Source organism: Ambystoma mexicanum, chromosome 1p (genome assembly GCF_040938575.1).
Source record: "Ambystoma mexicanum isolate Mex_15411 chromosome 1p, UKY_AmexF1_1, whole genome shotgun sequence".
In the NCBI taxonomy this organism is placed as follows: domain Eukaryota; kingdom Metazoa; phylum Chordata; class Amphibia; order Caudata; family Ambystomatidae; genus Ambystoma; species Ambystoma mexicanum.
In genome coordinates, this window is record NC_090921.1 from 351,454,757 (window position 1) to 351,475,766 (window position 21,010).

The window sequence follows — 21,010 nt, forward strand, 5'->3', positions numbered from 1 at the left end:
ACGCCAAAAGACTCTTGGGCATTAGATTGGAGCACTGTTATGCCATGCTTAGTCTACAAATGCTGGGGACTCCCTACATGGCCCATTTCAAGTTGCCTACCTGCAACGTCACCCCTGGCTAAGCAAGCATCCAGCCTATTGCCAGTACATTTTAACATCTGCGTGCCCAGCCCCACCTTGTAAATCTACAACATGGATTTCACATGGTAAAAGGACACAGATGATGCTCCGAACATCTACAAAAGTACCTCCACCTCAAATCAACTGGATCTTGGCACCTACCTCGCATACAGACCTTTTGAAGACAAATTGACTAAACCGAACCCTTATGACGAAGCTTATGACGTGGCACCAAAACAAACCAACACACATCAATTCTTTGTTGTTGGGTAATGGGAACCTGCCAAGACCAACAGTAAAAGACCAACAGTAAAGATCCTCTGATTCATCAATCGTAGCAAAGATCGGTTCTTCCAGCTCGTTTAGACGCATCATGCCATATGCTCTAGTATTCGTTGTTACGTGACCAGACTGTACTTCTTGGTTCTCCCAGAGTATTTTCCAACTCACCTTAAGTGGTCAAAATGCAGTAGCTTGACTCCACTAAACTGGAAAGGTTGAAGCACACCACTGTGGCATGCTCGAAGCTCTTTTGGCAAATGAAGGATCCACTTCCAAACCCTGTGTCACCCAATACACCCACCAGTCGAAGGCAGGGCCCAATTCAAGACCCTCTATCAGGCGCTACAACTTCCCCAGCTGTGGCCCAGAATCCACCATGAAAGATTTAATCTACTTGCTGCTGAACATGCGGATTCATCAACGCTGCCCTAGCCGCAGTGTCGTGCTTCAAATGCAAACTTCGATCTACCGGATCCTCCATCTCATTCCTGTCAATCAATCCAAAGAGTGATTTGCCCTGGTGATTCCTTACAGATGAAGGCCACCTGGTCTTCTGGAGACATCTCAACTTGTCTTCTGAAGCCCAGCCCCACTTCTAGATGGCTAGTACACTGCAAGGAGACGCTTGTACTCGCAGACCCACTGAAATAAAAGAAATGTGCATTTACATACAACTTACAAACAAAGGACTCATCTATTAAGGACTCATCTGATCCTTGCAACAAATTCACAGGCATGAACCCAAACATAATTGGAGACACCATTTTTTTAGTGTGGAACAGTGCCTGGTGTAGATGCAGTGAGGGAAGTAGTAAACATCCAAAGGGGGCACGTGGTGGGGGAAGGGAACAGCCCCATAAAAGATATCGGCAGGTGCACAATTTAAAGTAGATATCTCTCACAAAGATGCTTTTGGAAACGCATGCTGTAGATTCAAACAATCTCCTCGTATGCTATGAAGCCTTATTCTGATGTACTATGGTGTAACTTGACATAGCATGTCAAACCTAAGAAAGCAATTTAGGAGTAGTCGGTAAAGGGTAGCGCCCCTTCCATGTGTCAATTGGTGATTGTTAGCTTGCTGGTTGAGTTGCTTGGCAGCAGACACCTAGTTGGATTGTGTAACTATGCAGAGCCCCGCCATCCTGAAAGACAACGAAGCAGAACCAAAGGCAAACAGTCGAGGTACTGTTTAAAATGATGGAATACTAGACACCCGTAACGGACCAGCAATACAACTGGATTAGATCCAACCTAATACTTGCAAGGAACCGCCAAGGGCATAGACATACTTACCGTTCCTAAAAGAGAATATACAACCTGTTTTAAAAAGAATTCAAAGACTTTCATTCATCCAATTTCAACATCGTGTCATAGGGGATTGTTTGAGGTGGGCTGGGAAATGTGGGCTAATTCGGGTCTTAAATATTTGGGTATTCATATAAATAGGGATGTGAAGTCCATGCTTGCACATAATGTCAGTTTGAAAGTTGCAGAAGTGGATAGTCTTTACTGTAGATTGGAGAAGTTGAAATTAACCTTGTGGGGGAAAGTTAATGTAGTTAAGATGTCCCTTCTTCCGTAATATTTGTTTTTAGCATGCTCCCCCTGCCGGTTTTGAATAATTTATTAGGTAGCATTAATAAATCCTTGAATAAGTTTGTGTGGGGAGGGATGGAATAGAGCAAGAGTTCCGAAAGATGTTCTTTATAAATCAGTGAAGCTGGGTGGCTTTGGTTATCCTGACATGAAGCGGTATCACTCCGCATTTACGTTACGCGCGTTGCATTGTTGGTTGATGTCTGATCGCAGTACTTGTGCAGGTTGGATTAAAATATAGGAGAAATAAATTTGTCCTGTCCTACCAGATGTTCTTTTGTTTATGGATAAAAGATGGCCTGCTAGTACAACTACACCTTTTGTAAAGCATGTTGTGAAGGAATGGCGTAAATGTAATGAGATTAGGGAAGAGAAATACTTATTGTGTTCAGACTCCAGTTTCTGGAAAAATCGGGCTGTGAAACAAAATAACCGTGTCTTATGGATCCCGTGGAAGAGAGCTGGTATCTGGAAGATTGGGCAGGTTTATGATGGTCAGAATATGCTTGATTTTGAGTTTCTGGGCTTGAAGTATAAGCTTAAAGCGTCTGAAATTTGTCGATCGTAATGTTCTGCGGGAACTTTTTGTTGGGCTTTTCTTGCCGTTAAATGCTACCATACATGCTTCTCCTACAATTTTTATTCTTTCAAAGACTGCACCCTTAGATGCAGAGGGTGTAACCAATTTATACAGTGTAGATGCAGACAAGTTACTATTGCAATGTGGTAGAAGGAATTGGGATCTGGATCTAAATTGCTCATTGTCGGATATTGATTGGAGCTGCATATGTACAGGTCCAGAAAAATGTAAAGTAGATTTACAGTTGAGATACACACAGCAAATGATTAATCATTATTTATATTGGTCCCCATGGAAGATGCGAATGAGTAAACTGTGTAATGGGACTTATGTTGGAATTGTAAAAGGGAGGTGGGCACTACGCTCCATATGTTGTGGTTATGTGATAAATTACAATTATTCTGGGACGGTGTCTTTCAGAGATTGGAGTTGATTCTGGATCTCTCCATACCCAGAGATCCACTCGTCGCTGTTAGGCTTACTGCCCTTAAATATTAGGTTGACTGCAAATAAAATGTTTTGGATATATAGAGCCCTTATGTTAGCCAAGAAGCAAATCTTGAAATTTTGGAAAAGTGTTGCTTCTCCTAATATTGATGATTGGCTGCAGAGTCTGTCCCTTTTGTCATGGAGGGAGAAAATATCCTTTAAAGCAAGAGATCAGCTTGATAAATAGGGGAGGATATGGGATGCATTTAATGATCTTTGTGCTTGAATATTTGATCATGTTCTAGGGTTATTGTTTTGCTTTGTTTGTTTTTGTTTTTACTCTGTTCTTTCATTTTATTTGTTTCTATTGTCTTCCTCCTTGAATTCTGTTTTTCTCTGTTCTTAAAGATTGTTTTAGGTGATTATGTATGACTTCATGCATTTTGTACATTTGAAATGTTGTATTATGTTTTGGAAAGGAGAGGTTTGTTGCTCCCGGCTATCTTGCTTGTAGTTTGTGAAATAAATATTTCTGACACTTTGGTTAGTATGGATTAATTCGTTTATTGTTCGTTGTTTTTCTGGATGATTATTTCCTTGAATACATGTGTTTATGAGAAACACTATTTGGAACTTGACGGGCAAGTTAGGTCAGCCGACACGTGTTTCGACCTTACGGTCGTTCTCAAGGCTGAACAATATTCAATTAGTGACAAGGTGCCCAAAATCGCAATCACAACACATTCTGGAGCTTAGCACTGGCAGGTTCCACTCCTAGAGCCTAAAACACAACTCATCTTCACACTAGGGAACCAGCCTATGCTCAAGCACCTGGAATTTTCCAATAATTGCAACAGGAAAATAAAACTAAGGAATGGCAGAATATATGATGTCAAGGAATGAGGACATCAGGGCACTCTTTGCCCCTAGAGGATCGACAGACAACGCATTTAGAGACAACAACCTACAAGAGGACCTCAAACAAAAATTTATGAGGCTTGAGAAACTATCAAAAAAGGAAATCAACAAATTCTGGGAAAAAACAACAATGCAGGAATACGCGGAACAGAAGAGAATACCGAGAGGCCTGAGGATCCTTATTTTCCCGGACTTTGACGACCCACTGGACTCAGATCTAGCAAATGAATGGGAACGGAATCTGATTGTTGGATCAACAAGAATGATAGAATTATTAATAGAACACGCCAAAAGAAAACATGATAGGGTTGTGATTCAACTTGAAGAACTAAAGAAAGAAATAGAAGATTATGACGCTCCAAAAACTACCAAAGAGAAAAATTACAAAACTATGTATCGAATTCTGAAAACACACCAAGATGAAGTAAAAATGAGAAAACTGCACAAATCTTTCAGAGATGACAAAGACTATAGAGAAGACAGAGTCTTCACCTATCAACCTAAATACGACCAGAACCAACAACCACCTAAATCCAGAGAAAGCACCCCAAACAGCTCAGGGGCTAGCTCCGAAATTGACAGTGAACCAGATGAAACACCAGATCTGTGTGGGAAAACAACAGAGACACCACCAACCAAACGTAGTTTTTTAGATCAAATCAAACTACACAAGAAAGCAAGTCGTCTGAAACCACAACCCAAAAACAACAAAAAAACGGTATCCTTCGCAAAACCTTTGATAAATACAGGAACCCAACAAGAAGAAGCAGAGGAGGAAGAAGAGTCAGAAGACGCAAGACAGCTGGAAGAAGAAATAGAGCAAAGACAGACCAGATCCCAGTCACAGAAAACTGTGGGACAGACAGAACAAAATCTAATCATGAACTTGTCCAATAGAGAATTCACAAATGCTGAAAAGAAAGTGCTCAACAAAGGACTTTCATTTTCACCATCCAGCAGGAACAACTTCGTAGACATACAAATTGATCTATTTAAATTTACAAGACGCCTTAAACTTAAATTCTTTGCTACTAAGACATCGGTATACAAACCACCGGAAATAATACCTAAACCAAGCCCACTCACCATCGGGGATGTTGAAGACATTCATCTCCTCAGCACACTTGCTGACAACGACAAAAGCAAGCAAGAATGCTTACAAGAACTGGGCATTCAGAATATAGCAATGACGATTCCCGAACTAAAAACCAAATCTAGATTCACGCCGCAACTCTATGCAGAAAATTATATCGACACTTTTCACCAAGCAGTAACCATGGATCTACACAAATTGGAAGACCAACGGACCCATGAAACAGAGACCAAGGGCAACCTAACTAAGGAAGAACAGATCATACTCAAAAATCTACGAGAGGAAACCAACATTATAATCAAGGAAGCTGATAAAGGTGGAAATATAGTAATAATGGACAAATCGGATTACATCAAAATGGCACTCAACCACCTGGAAACACCTGGCAATTATGTCAAATTGGAAAACAACCCACAGGCGAAATTTCTGAAAGAACATCAGGAACTACTAACCAATTACAAAACGGGCCTGATAACAGATGAGGAATACAACTACCTTAGGACAGACCACCCCATTATGCCAACCATCTATTTTCTGCCAAAAGTCCACAAAGCTTTCAACGCTATTCCAGAGGGCAGACCAATCCTGAGTGGTATAGGAGGAATTACGGAAACATTAGCCAGATACATCAATAATGTTATACAACCACTGGTCATAAAAATACCAAGCTACCTGAGAGACACTATGCATACCTTGGAGATCCTTGCCAAAATCAAATGGGAACCGCATTTTCTAATGGCTACGCTGGATGTCAAAGCCCTGTACACATCGATTGACCATGAATTGGCCATAACCAGCATGGGGTTTCTACTCAAACATGAATCAGCCTCACACCTAGACCAGGTAGAAATGACTAAAGCCTTCCTTAACTTCTCTCTCAAGAACAATATATTCATATTCAATGGAGAATATTTCAAGCAGACCAAAGGGATCGCAATGGGAGCCAGCTATGCTCCTGCGCTAGCAAACTGCTTTATGCACTCCTATGAACTCAAACATGCAATGAAAGAAGATAAATTCACCAGGCTCATTGTCAATTGGGCCAGATTCATAGATATTATCTTAATTTGGAAGGGAACAAAACATGAACTCAATGAATATATGGGCTATCTCAATACCAATGACTTTGGTATAGAACTAACCAGCCACATCAGCAATGTTCAAATTGACTTCCTCGACCTCAAGATTGAAATAAAAGAGAACAAAATCATTACCAGAACTTACCGTAAACCAACGGAAGTAAATTCCACCCTGCATGCACAAAGTTGCCACAGAAAAAGTGTCATTCGCAACATTCTGAAAGGAGAATACATTCGGGCAAGAAGGAACTGCAACACAGATAAATCGTTCATAGAAGAATGCAACCTGCTGGATCAAAGATTCAGTAGTCGGGGCTATTCCCATGTGAACCTGGCAGAAGCAAGAAAACAAGCCTGCCAAACAGAAAGATCAACATTGCTCTCACCCAAACCCAGAAGACATGATGACAATCCAACAATCAGATTCGTAACGAGATACAACAAAGACAGTTATGCATTACAAAAAATTTTGAGGAAACATTGGGGACTACTCCTCATGGACGAACATATCAAGCCGCAACTAGAAACATATCCCAGCATGTCATACAGCAGAGCACCAACCCTAAGGACCTTACTGAGCCCCTCCTTTCTTGCAGACAAACATATCGTAGCACAGGACTGGCTCAGTAAAATGACACCAGTTGGTTTCACGAAATGCGGGACATGCTCAATGTGCAAGCATGCAACACAGACCAAATGTGCCAAATTCTCAGGCTGCCCAATCTTCAACATCACTGAGCACATTAATTGTAGAAGCAAATTTGTAATATATGCAATTATCTGTGTTTGCAATAAAATATACATAGGCAGCACCATCCGTGAGACACGCTTCAGGATTAGAGAGCACATGAACAGCATACATTCACAAGACCCCAAACTGCCATTGGCAAACCACTGGCAGAGGAACCACCAAATGGAAAACAAGAGTGACATACGGTTCATCGGACTCAAGACGGTCCGACTGGGCCCAAGAGGAGGAGACAGAATCCGAAAACTGAGACAAGAGGAAGCGCGTTTAATTTGTCATTTCAGATGTGTGAAAAATGGCCTTAATAAAGACCATGATTTAAATGTCTTCCTGTAAAACTTCCTCTTCCCCTTTCTTCTACATTTTTCTACATTTTTCTACCTCTCCTCCTAATCCTTAACCCCCACAGGGATTCGTGACCTCAGGTTTGGGTATAACATGGCCCAACAAGAGACCATGCCACACACACCTTTTATTCTAATTGACCCTATTATGGGCACAATGCAAGTGATGCCATATACACGCACCCATGTCTCACTGACTCACATCACCCTAAAATTACCCCATATATGGACTCAACCTTCGTACTCCCTTGACCCCCGCAGACTACATAACACAACTGCATCATCAACTCAGCTTCCCCCTAGATCCCTTCTGCCTCGCAGCCATTGGCTAGGACCACCCACCCCCGATCCTCATTCCAAGTCGCAAGCGTTTACCCGGCGAGTGTCTTTCACTGATCCACGGCGCATGCCACTCTCACAGAGCAACAGTAACACACCATTCATGCCAGTGTCACAGTGTCAGGCCACATCAGTGCCGCCAGACACAAAGCATGCCAGTCTCACACAGCAACAGTAACACACCTTTAATGCCAGTGGCAGTGTCAGGCCACATCACTGCCCCCAGACACTAAGCATGCCAGTCTCACACAACAACAGTAACATACCTTTCATGACAGTGACACAGTGTCAGGCCACATCACTGCCCCCAGACATAGCGCTAAAACACTATACCTTGCGCATGCGCGGCCCGAGACTGCCGGGAGTCAACAGAAAACGAACAGCTCTTAATGGCGGCACCCAGCGCGGTGTGCAGAAGTAGCAGAGCACCGCCTAGGACGCCAGACAGAACATACAGGTAAGCCTCCCAGCCCATCCCAGGGAAAGCAAGCTTCCTTGCCCACCCATGGGCAATGGTTAGCAATAAGCGTTTATTACAAGAATTTTCCTTTCTCACTTTCCAACATTAGGAAATGTAATCCAATGCTCTATATGGCTGGGTACACACAGGGGTGCTTCCCAAAAGAGCCCCTGATGTACATCCCGGACCATCTATATCAACAACCCCAGCCAATTCACTGCCTGGGACCAACCTTTTGAAAAGTTACATATTTTGATGATACTGCTATTACCACCGCTAACACGCACACAAGGTGGGAACACACAAGGGCTATTCAAGAAAAGCCCTTGATGTTTTCCACCGTGTTCATATGTAATGACCACAGCCAACAATTCTTAAACTAGACAAATGGGACCATTGACGCACCTTGGGGGGATTAATTTGCAAGTTCCCACCAACCTCCCCCCCCCCATACATATATATTTTTTTCTCATCCCAGAGCCCAACAGGAGCCAGGACTGCCGTAAAGGACAGTTTATATTACAGGACCCCACTGTGGGCACACAGCAAACCGCAACTGGGTAAGAGGCATTTACCTCAATCTATTTTACCATTAGCACAATTTTAACCAGCTACTTACTTCTCTCGTCTCTTCCTCCCTCCTTTTCTCCCATTTTCAAACTTTCTTTATATCGACACATCAATGTGTTTTTGTCATGTCACTACCTATCACTATGTTTGCACATCACCTTAAACACCACTGCTGAAAATAATGTAATATGTCACTACCTTGTCACTAATTGAATATTGTTCAGCCTTGAGAACGACCGTAAGGTCGAAACACGTGTCGGCTGACCTAACTTGCTCGTCAAGTTCCAAATAGTGTTTCTCATAAACACATGTATTCAAGGAAATAATCATCCAGAAAAACAACGAACAATAAACGAATTAATCCATACTAACCAAAGTGTCAGAAATATTTATTTCACAAACTACAAGCAAGATAGCCGGGAGCAACAAACCTCTCCTTTCCAATTTACCAAACTGGGGCTTAGGCTAAACCCCAAAACCGCTCCTGTGATCTTGCCCAAAATCGCAATCACAACACATTTTGGAGCTTAGCACTGGCAGGTTCCACTCCTAGAGCCTAAAACCCACCTTGTATTATGTTTTATTGCTTCTGTTTGGTCCTAAAGTTATAAATAACATTTTTTAAAAAAAACAAAAACACTCGATAAATTGAATGTTTAGATTTAAGTACTGTGAAGTAACTATATGACACGATAACAATTTGAATAGGATAAACTTGTATGTCAAACAAAGAGATAACACATCTCTTACGCAATGAGTAAAGCATGTACTTAAATGCTTAGCAATTAGGACAAGGGTATTTATGACCACAGATTGAAATTTCTCGATTCTTGTTAAAACCCATAGTTTGGGAGAGGAATGTTGTATTGAACGAATTTCACTGTACCTTGAGAAAGCCCAGGCAAGGGGTGAAACGACAGCACTTGTCTCCAACTGGGAGTAATGTCTGCACCATGCACTGATCTAAAATGAAATCCCAATAAAACATAAACTCAAAAGTAAGCCGTAATTTCGTTATTTATTCTATTAAAATCATAGCTTAGGCGCATGCGTTAGACCTAGTAACTTCTTCATCAAATCTAAGAATGCATAGCATTTCAAACCAGGAATAGCATGGCACAGCCTCGTAGTAGAGTGATGGCATAACCACAACACAAAGATGGCCCGTCCCAGGAATAGCATGGCACAGCCTCGTAGTAGAGTGATGGCATAACCACACCACAAAGATGGCCCGTCCCAGGAATAGCATGGCACAGCCTCGTAGTAGAGTGATGGCATAACCACACCACAAAGATGGCCCGTCCCAGGAATAGCATGGCACAGCCTCGTAGTAGAGTGATGGCATAACCACACCACAAAGATGGCCCGTCCCAGGAATAGCCTCGTAGTAGAGTGATGGCATAACCACACCACAAAGATGGCCCGTCCCATGAATAGCATGGCACAGCCTCGTAGTAGAGTGATGGCAAAACCACACCACAAAGATGGCCCGTCCCAAGTAAGATATTGGTAAGGCCAGCAAATAATGGTAACCCATAACCTGGGGCTTCAGTGATCTAATCTGCTCTGCAGCGCACATATCCCGAGCCCCCAGTTTTGCCGATGGTCAAAGATGCCTCCAGCTTGGTGATCTGTGCGCTGCACAGCAGATTAGATCACCAAGCCCGAGGCATCTTTGTCAGTACCACTAGTGTTGGGGAGCAGTCTTCTATAAAACATACCTGGTACATTCCATTCTTTGAAACATATATGGTTTGAAAAAGGACCCCGTTCGCCTACAAAAACATTAGAAATAGAAACGTAGTTAATAATTAGTGTAGTTTTGTATGTAAACACTTGTTTTCTGCTGTGTTTTATTTTAATGAGGGGGAAAAAGGAAAATAAGTATAAGATGGCCGCCACATTGACTTGCATGAGCTGATTGACTGCAAAGCTCCCGTCATTCCACAGCTACGATTTCCGTTTTGCAGGAACGGAAACACTGTCACGCCGGGCCACCCCAATTACATTGGGTGAGAAGAAATCCCCCCCCCCCCACCCCCTCGTCGAAGGATCCCACAACTATCCGAGGGGTATATGACTCTCGGGTAAAACAGCCAGCCTGCCCCCTGCCCTCATCCCGCTTCAACAGCAGCTCGCGCCGCCAGGAGGTGAGACAGTATGGCAGCAGAGGCGCTGGTGCTCATGGCAATGGGAAGAGGTGGCTGTCGCTACAATACTAGACTGGATAAAACATGCACAGGGACAGTTACCACTTCTGGTAAAGTTTCACCAATTGACTGCGGTCCTCTACCAAAGCCATAAAACAGCTGTGAGGAATAGGTTTACAGACTAAACTCTCTAGCCTAACTGAATGTAGAAGCTACGAGGTGTACATAGTGACCATCTTGCGTGACTGGAGTGTGAGCTGCCCAATCTACATCCTTAGTTGACAGCGTGATTGGCTACCGGATAGAGGTTTGAATCACTAAGGGGAGGGTTTCGTTTACTTTTAAAGTAGTAATCCAGACTAGTTGAAGGCAATGGCGAGTCTAGAAACAGTCTACCTGTATAATCTATACTAGTAACCCAATATGTGATATGCATGCCATGTATTGCAATGAGTCTTCAATATGCACTTAGTAATGTAGGACAGACACTGGGTCCCCTGACCCACTCTTCATTAAATGCAGACTGGCAATCTATGCCCGTCTGGTCGTTTAAAAGCTCCGGTGGCCTCTAGTGTGATGGTCTTTGCATGGTTTTGTGTTTTACAGACTCCTAACCTCTTGTGTCTGCTTCCTAGGGCTTTAATGCCTCAGAGGGTGGGTATTTCTCCACGGGTCGGTTGCCCTCGGGGAACACATCATGGGGTCTTTGGAGGTTTTGCTAAAACGAGGGTAAAGCGGAGTCTTTGGTGCACCGCAGATATTCATTCCACCGGCCAGGTGTATGGGCCTTGCTCAGGCTCTTACTGGCCTATATGGCAATAGGGCAATGCTGAATTGTTGGCCCAACTTCTTAGTGTGGGCCTTCTTTTGGGTGGGGTGGTCAAAATGGGCTAATTTTGGCAAAAGTGGGCTAGTTTGAGTTTCTTCCCTTTTGTAGCTAGTAAGTTTGAAGTGTTACTGAACAAATATTCATTAAAATAACAATTTGCAACACATTTTCTCAATGAAATCACACTTGGGTACTACTGAAGTCGTCTGTCAGAAAAGGAGTGAGTTGCCATTTCGTCTGAGGGACACTTTCATCGGTGCCCGAGCCAATTTTGTGTCCTAGTCTGACCCCAGCCTGGCTGTGGTGGCCCTTCCAACTTGAGATTTTCAAATGAAGACTCCACACGAGGTTCTTGTGTTTGTGATCCTAAACCTATGCAAAAAAACTATAGCTGCCCCGTGGATTCCTGGGCCAAGTACTGGAGGCCGCTCTGCTTGGCTGAGCTGAAGCGCCCACTGCCGCCGCCTCTGAACTGGACAACATCCAATGGTAATGTGTGGGCCCCCTATGATGGCATGGATATCACTGAATAACTTGATTCCATTGGTCCTTCGAGCCCAAGACTTGACGTGGGATTAAAGTGAAAGTCGACGGGGTTCCAGTCCACCAATGTACACTCAGGATTTCAAGGCCACTGATGGCCTGCGATTGTTCCAGGCTCGTGCCCGTTTTATAAGGATGGCTAGTGGGGGTGGATGCAAGAAATTGGCGCAGAGCACTAGTCCTAAAATAAAACCTTGAGGGGTGGGAGACTCACTAACCTGCACAAGGGGAAGGATCCTCGCCTTAAGCGAAATATGCGAATTCAATTTGATGTTTATTAATGAAAGAAAACAAATGGTCGGATGAACATCCCCTTTTAGAAAATGAACCACCAATACATGAAACACAACCAGAGAAATGGGCTGTTACTATGACGTTGCTGGCAAAGACTGATGAGCGGACTGATTGCCTGCCTGACTAATGCCTACTGCTGAAGGAAGGCATCGGCAGGCGTTATTTTTCTAACCCGTTGCCTTGGTCTTTCCAGCCCTTACTTCATCTTTTATTGGGTGTTGCGGGCGGGCCTTCTGTTCTGGTTTCCTGGCTCGAACGTTCTCTGACTGCCTTAGGAGTGACGGGTTCCAGGGCAGGGTAGGGAGGCCAGGAACGAGGCTACAGAGTGAGGCACTTAGCGGGCACTCGGTAGGCGAGATGCTGGGGTGGTCCACGCCGCTGCTTTCCTCGGATTGACCATACATTGGTAACCACTGCTGCGAGCTTCTGTGTCCGCTACTGGAAGTCGGTGTTTTAGGGTAAGAATACACTTTCTCTAGCTTAACGATGGCCGTTGTCTGTTGTAGGAGGCAGAGATCCGGGCAGGGGCATGGGCTCAATTTGGGGGCCACACCATGGAGCAGAGCAACAGGCAACCCTCATGTTCTCACTGTCAAATGGCAGCATTCCACACTGGTACACAATCTACAATGCACTAGATTGCTGATGCATTCTGGAGTGGAGCTCGTTCTTAGCAGACCGAAGAGACTGCACTGGAGTCTGAGCTCTGCCGGAAATCCCGGATGTCGCTGCCAACATCAAACGAGAAGGCGAGTGACAATACTGCTATTCACCAATAGATGTCCCCATCAGCCATGTTTGGAATCGCATCACCGTTTGTGTCATTTAGAGTTATTAATTTCTTCTTCATAACCCCAAAGGGAAAATCGAATCTAGGGGATGCATTTATTTATTAAGCCTGAGCCTTGTCACTTGAATGATGTAATATAATGAATACATAATACTACATTTATTTCAAAAGAACTGAGGGATTGGCACCTTCATTGACCTGCATAGATTTGGATTTTTAGAAATTGCATAAAAATATTTTTACATTTTTTTAAATTCTGATTAATGTTGTCATCATATTTGCCACATCTGTTACACTAGATTATACTCCCTGTCCTGCCAGTATTAATACTCTACCGTGCCCGTTAGGCCACGCCTTTTAATTGCTTTTGCTGGCACCTCTTTTAAATGTTGAATATACCCAGGCTACTCTCCATTCGGAGGCAGTGCCAGATACTACTTGGTCCCCACCTCTAAAAATGACTTGCAACGATGAGTGCCCCCTTTCGGCTTTCTTGTCACACTTCACGAACAGTGTAACCACCGAACATGGCAGATGGGCCCGCTCTACAAGAGCACTCTCCTGTTTGTACCCAGGACTAGGAAGGAGCTCTATTGAAGGTTACGCCAGCCCACCTGGAATGCGTCTCAGAGCCTCTCGCAAGGTTTCTCCCAATACGCTTCAACAGACTCCATAGCGGGGAACCCCCACTCTGCTCGCCCCCAACCCACCTGTACATAATAAAGCAGTGAGACCAAGGTGTAATCGGCTCATAATAATCCACAAAGACAGTTGCAAAGTTTGGGAACATTAGATTGCAGTTTATTGGAGCACAGAAATCGGGGGGAGGGGGTCCAAGCCTCATCAGTAAACAAGATTTCTATCCAAGGGTTGACCCATGCCACTCCCCTTTTGCCATTTTGCAAAGAGCGGCCATCCGCTTCTGGTTTTCATGACTGCCAGTCAGTTTTTCTCTGGACCACTGACTTCAGGTGACGGAGTCTCCGCTGTCTCGAAGGGTAGTCAGTGCCCATCAACCGGCTTTGGCTTGGCTCTAGATACCTGAACCGCTCATGCCCACAATCACAGCGTCAAAGTTCTCCTCTCTAGCTAGGACCACCCCCCAACTCAGTCACGCTTTGGAGGTGGCTACAACGACGCCTCCAATGCCCCCATACTCGTGCTCCTCCTAACCCTCTTCTACCTATGTTTGCCTATTCACCACCTTCTATCATTACACAATTCACTGCCATGCGAACTCCCCCCAACATTTTTCAGCCCGAAGGATGCTCCTGTGACCGTTGTGTGGATCACTTAATCTTCATGTCCCACTTCTCTGGTACATGACTGCTAAATCCACCCCTTTCCCAAAAACCTGTGTGGATCCCCCATTCTTTTTGAGTGAGCAGTTATCAGACACTGTGTTCCTGCTAGGTCAGTTATAGCCATAATCATTCCATCAACCAAATTGTATTTTAGAGGGGTGTGTTAAACCCCGCCGGGATATCGGCTCCTAAGGGAAATGCAGGGTGTGCTAGACCACGCTAGTATTCCGGCTTGCGGTGCGCCGCTCCCAAACTCCTGGTTTCTGCAACCAGGACTGAACCCCAGGCTATCCTGCTTTGAAACAAGAGTTTACATTTTTGGGCCGTGTTTCTAACCTGCTGCTATTTGGAGGAGCCCTGTGTGGGCTAGTGTTGGCTAATTATGGGCGGGGGTCCATACTGCCCCCCCCCCACCCTGATCGGATGGTGTTCAGAAAATACTTCTTGTTATTTACCTTATCCATAGAAGGGGACTTGGGGCCTGAGCCATGCTGATATCAAACCAGTTTACCAACACACTGACCTAACCGAGGGCGACTAAAGGCTGAGTTGGCCTTGCTTGGATCCGAACCCGAGACCTGATGATCTCACACAGATTGCAGCAGCAAGGGCTCAACCCGCCGAGCTATCGTAACAGCTCCTTCGGCCGTAACATGATTTCTCTTAGTTAACCTTTGGAGATCAGAACTGGAAACGAAAAGGTGGCCTAGGAATACATAGTCACTGGTACCATTGAAGGCCTTGTGGCTGCCTCCAAACACCAGTTAACCATGTACAGGCCTGTCGCTTTTGACACTCGAACTGCACATAAACCATAATTTCGTCAGCGTACTTTAGCCATCATCCAGTCTTATTACAGGCATGTAGCTTGTGGGAGTGTCCCACTCCTTACCAAACCCTCAGGGCCGTTCTGCCGTGTTCATGGTGAAACTCCTTTCACCCAACTGAGGTGGTTGGTTGTTGACGTCCTCAAATATCTCCAATACCTACGTCAACACATGATAGAATTCTGTTATTCACACCGTAAGTATGCAGAACAATTTACCCGGCTGGCCCCCATCGATGAGGGGGGGGGGGGACCCTCCGGTCGGTCCGTAATTCCATTGACCTTTGGTTCCTGCGGCCAGACCAGCTCTAATGACAGGAGGACACACCAAGTACATTGCGCGTACCCTCATCTCACACGCCATGACTTTAAACCAAACTCCCTTGGTACCGCCTTCCGCTTTCCCCTGGGTGTCCAATTACCAGATGTACTTCTTTAATGCAATTGAATGCAACGGTGTCGGTACTAATAACCTACCCCTCCCACATGATCTGAGGGTTGATGCTTGTCAGTCCTGAGGTTTTACAGAGGCATATGTGCATATATGATATTGATAAATAACCTCTGGCTAAAATCGCTTCCCAGTGGTAGTACCCAAGGGCGGAAAGAACCTTTTTGGGGCAGGGGGGAGGGGTCAGGGAGGTGGCTCTGCTGGGTCCTAATCCGTGACCTGCGGATAGGCACAGCTCACTTTGTGGCAACTGTCTGCATAGACGTACTCATTGCCGTGGGCTTAGAAAAAGGAGTGCGAAGGAAATAGTAATAGTTATTTTCTGGAAATGATCAAGCCCGAGACCCAAAACCCAGCGGCACCACAGCATTACTATTGCGACATACCCCCAATTGTTACTTATGTATACCTCTGGAAGAAAGCCTGGCCAGTCTTCGTACCTGCGAACTGTCGCTTGAACACAGCTGAATCCTCTGGCATGAGGAGTTAATTAAATCAAGCCATATTCCATTTAAGCCAGCTATGCAACTTGTTAATGTCTGCCCGTGAGTCCTTCATACACACTGGAATAAACCATCCCTTTCTTGCGGCAAATTAACCCATGAAACGCATGCCACCCTAAGCATAACAAGTGAGGTGCTTGGCTATTTAGAACATTATTCATGAAATCCAAATTTCTCAATTCTTTGTCATCATAAACTTAATCTACAGCAGCCATTGTTGTGCGCACTAACCAGGGTCCCATCCCTGTAAAGAAGTGGAGCGCTTCAACATAGAATTACTTCAAAACCTGCACAGTAAGCCCATACGCAGCCCTCAGCTTATGTTCTGGCCGTGCTGCCGCTCATCAGATGCAGGGAGCACATATTTGCATACATTATCATATCACCCAATCGAAAATGGCATTCATTTGATAGACCTTTCCTGGATTCGAACCTGCGACCTGCGGATCGATCCTGCGCCACATGGTCTGACTGGGCCATAAAGTTGTCTTGTGCACCAATGAGAACGAGGCCCCCTGTTGCAAATGGCCATGCATTCCTTTTGTGACACTGTTTCAATAGTAACCATTTCGATGACATGTGGAACAAATTGAGTAGTTTAAAGAGTATCTATGCAGCAACTACGGTCTATGCCTTAAATGCGCCTTTGCATCCGGCCCCCAAGTATACACTGTGTGCCACTCCTGCTCACCCGAGGAGCCTGTAATTTAACCAGCCCACAGCGCGACCAGGCGAGTGGCAACACTGGCACGTTGTATTTACTGATTGCAGGACCATCAAACAAGAAGACAAACCAGAACATACACCAGCTGCTCCGCGGTAACTAGTGTGAAGGTTGGCAGGATAAACCCGAGCCAGCTGACCATTACACTGAATAAACCCACATAAAACACGGTAAATTGCCATCAATTCACTTAGTTGTGACTCACTATGCCCTGATTTACATGCGCTTTACAATTGCACCAAATGGTTTAATCAAATATGTAAATACACTCCACTGGAATACACGAAAACACTGGTTCGCCTGCTCTCTGCCCCCCCATTACGGTTTCCCCAGTCCCCCTTAAACCTCCTTACAAAAATTGGGCGGTGCAGTGGCATTTTAAGATTGAAATGGTTGGATATGGGAGCGGCACTGCGGCCGCTACAAAACAAAGCATCAAGGAATTACACATGAAAGGAACGACAAGTAATGCACCCAGCGCAGGGAGCGTCGTTGCTCCGGGCATCCGCCCTAGCGAGAAATGGCAGTCTAGCGACAATTCATGCCCATGCATTTAAATAGCACTATTCAATGCCTTAACCATGCCATTTTAATTTCATACTGGTACTTGCCCCCCCCCCCCCCTTGCAAGTGGTTACGTCTCTGGACCAGGGCGTGCAAAATCGCCAGTAGGGGAAATTGCGCGATGGACTATGCGTGCAGGTAAACTGCAGAAGGCCTTTCAAAGTATGTCACAGCTGCAGTCGCCTAGACCCCAAAAGTGCTGTAAATTTGAGGAAAACCTGGCGCGCCTTCAGCCATAAACAAAGGTGGCTATTTTCTTACACCCTGAATTTGATCGCCACTTCAAAAAGAAATTCCTCACACACACTTGCCTTGGCACAAAGAATAGCAGAGCACGCTATGCATGTTGCTGTAACCTCACGGGAAATTGCATGTCAATGTTAATTCATAGTCTTCCATGTTTCCAGTACGAAGGGCCGCTGCCCGTTTGGGCCAAAGAGAACCCAATCTCACGACCACTGGAGCAATGTTTGACACCTTTGGTGCACTACTCTGCTGGGGTTCGATGAACACCTTCTCTATCTCTGGGATTTCTGTAAACCAAGTATGGCCTACCTGACTTACTGCAACAAGTGCATGGGAAGGAGTAGACGAGGAAACAGTGTAGGCGTTGATCTTTCAGTTTGGACCTTTGTTCCCTGAGGTCATAGAACACAATCGCCTGAGCGATTTGTCGCTTTCCCCAATGCCGCCACCCCTGATGGGCACTAGAAGAGAAGGTCTACATACTGTATGGTGTTCCACCTACAACTAAAAATGGACACCTTAGGCTACCCCTGTCAGAATGATGAAAATAAGTCCACAACCCATAATCTAATCTTCATGGCCACCATGGTTCTTGACTCTGTGCTTGGACCTACCTCCCAGTATGCATATGTGTCTGGTGACTTCTACTGTCTCTGCATCACCAAGGAGCTAGGAAGGGGACCCACGGCCCAGGAGGGGCAAAGAGTTGCCAGCCAGTGCTGCTTCTTGCGCCTTGCCTTAGGGAAGGGGTCTGCAACCTTTGGCTCTCCATGTTTTGGTCTACAATTGCCATCAGCCCTAGCCAGCACAATCGATGATGAGTGGTCGTGCGAAACGTAGCCCAAAACTTCCAGGGAGGTGCACGTTGCAGACTCCTGCCTAAGGGGTATAATTTACCAGCCCCTGCTCCCTCCCGCACGAACCCCAAGAGGATACCACTATTGTTACTGGCAAATACAGCACCTAGATGCCTGAGGGTTTTGTGTGCTTAATAAATAGAGAAGAAGAGACTTGAGCCACCCTAATGTTCTGCAATAGAGGACTAACAATAAGCAGGTCCCTCCAACTGCAGCATGCAGATTGAAAATAAAAAGGGATTGATATTAGGGCCTGGGCTGCAAGCGTAAGGCGATAACCAAACACCAGGATATCGTTTCACCTGTCACCATATTTTTCCACTTGTGGAGGCTGCTTTCTGAATATCTTGTGTTCTCCTTGCATGTTTCTGTTGACCTACTTTAAAGCTGGTGGAATTGCCTCTTGACTGTTAGGCAGAATCACATGCAGTACCCTTGGGGAACACTACATGCAATTAAGACTACAAGTGTCAGTACAATTTCACTTCTGGTACAAGCATGTACTACACAGTAATGTGGTCGCAGTGGCTGAGCAGCCAGACTTATCTCAAGAGTAAAGTAAGCAGTAGAACAAGGTACAGAAAGGACCAACCAATACAGTGATTCAAACAAACACTTACTCAAAGTTTCTTGGTAAAAGAATATACATTTATTTACAGTCAGTTGGAAAATATTACACTAGCATGAGCAGCTCAATATCATATACTAATCTACTACAAATACACAACCAAAAAGTCACTGAACAAGTTCAGCTCCCCTGAAGTGGGAGCAAAATGGCACTTGAGTTACTTTAAAAAGGGGTAAAAAGACAAGGTTATACGAATCAACAGCACAAATACTTTTATACGCAGGGCAAAGGGTTTCAGTTCACTACAACCAGCAATTCAATTCAATAGGCCTGGGCCAAAGTCACCGGTTCAGAGTCTTTGTATAAGATAGCACAGTTCTGGTAGTAAACCGTTAAGTCTTTGCCACGGATCGTAGAAGAATTTGGTCAGAGGAAAAGTTAGATGTTGGTTTTAGGAAGGACAAGTCTTCGAAGTTGGGAAAGTTGGGAAAGTTTCAAAAACTTTCACTGTGGCCAAAAAGATTTCCGGACAGCGTTTGCACCGTACCTACAGAGCTGTAGCTGAGGCAGTTGTTCCTGGCAGTTCGAGCAGATCTCGCTGTTCCTGAGCTTCAGTCGTGGGGACAAGGAGGAGGCCGGTTTAAGGTGTGAGTGCCTTAAAGTCCACAAGCTGGTATCCTTCCCACTGGATATCCGGTTTTCCGCAGCACTCTGCAGAAAATTCGACAAGGAGACATTGTCCAGGCGGCTTACGAGTTGGTTGCTCCCACCAAACTCGAGGGAAGAAGTTAACCCTGAAGGGCTTCTCTATCCATGGAGTTTCAGGCAATTCGGACCTGCAGCAGGGTTTAACCGGTCGTTGAGGAGTTCAGCAGTTGTCTTCCTTCAGCTTGTCTTCGGTTCTTTCGTTCCAGTGGTCTAGAATAATCATGGTAGTTTGATCTAAAGCATTTCCAACAGCCATTTCAAGTAGAAAAGGGTAACATTTGACGGTTACATGAGTGTTTTGACTCGGGGGGGGGGGGGGGGGGGGGGGCGGGATGCTAGGCAACCCCTCCAGCACTCTATAGGAAGATAGTGTGTGCCGGGTCTGTAAATTTAAAGAGACTAGTAAAGTCAATGTAACTTTACATGCTGTAGGAGACAGTAATCCGTCCCAGAGAAGGTATTTAAACCTTGGGAAGTCTGAAAGACATCCCTGTGCCACTGCACTGAAGGTGCTGTGTGACACATATTAAAAAAGATGATGCCTATGGAGTTGTTTTAAAACTCCATAACCAAAGAACACAAAAGTAAAACACACATCAAAATACATGGAAGAGTGGCAAAAAGGGTTACACTCTTCCCAGGTAAAAAAATCAAATCCTAGAAATCCAGCAAAGTTGCTGGGGGTCTCAAAAGGTAAGGTAAATTAGCACAATCTTGAGAATTCTCCCTAACATTGACCTTCCTTCAGATAACTCAATTTGAGTCTTGCTGTTTCCTCTGTAAGGGATCACGAGTAAGACTCGGACACAATGGCATATTTAGTGTTGTTTATACTTTTTTATTTTCAAAATAATAAGCAGGTTGGGGGAAATCCTATCTATCCCTAACTCTAAGAGGAGTTTCCCTGCCTCAACAAAACGAAGGAACGTCTGTGTCAGGACGTCAATAAAAAGATCACCCTCAGTCCTGTGTCTAAACCCTAAACTAATCTTTCCACTCTAAACTCAATACAATGTGCACAAGGGGAGTTCTGCAAGCTACATATTTGTAGGTTTCCTTCAGAGTTGCAAAACTAAACATCTAAAGTGTAGA

General features: G+C 44.8%; 1 protein-coding gene across 4 annotated transcripts in view; it reads left to right on the forward strand.

Annotated features, from left to right (window-relative positions):
- B3GNT3 (UDP-GlcNAc:betaGal beta-1,3-N-acetylglucosaminyltransferase 3) overlaps positions 1 to 21,010 on the forward strand; it is a 403,069-nt gene that overhangs the window by 208,676 nt on the left and 173,383 nt on the right. The window contains exon 1 of one of the 4 annotated variants that reach the window (XM_069648718.1): positions 12,737 to 12,835. The exons of the other annotated variants lie outside the window; for them this stretch is intronic. The gene's annotated coding sequence lies outside the window, so the exon portion shown is untranslated. Of the gene's footprint in view, positions 1 to 12,736; positions 12,836 to 21,010 lie in introns of those variants that run through there. 4 annotated transcript variants of the gene reach the window in all.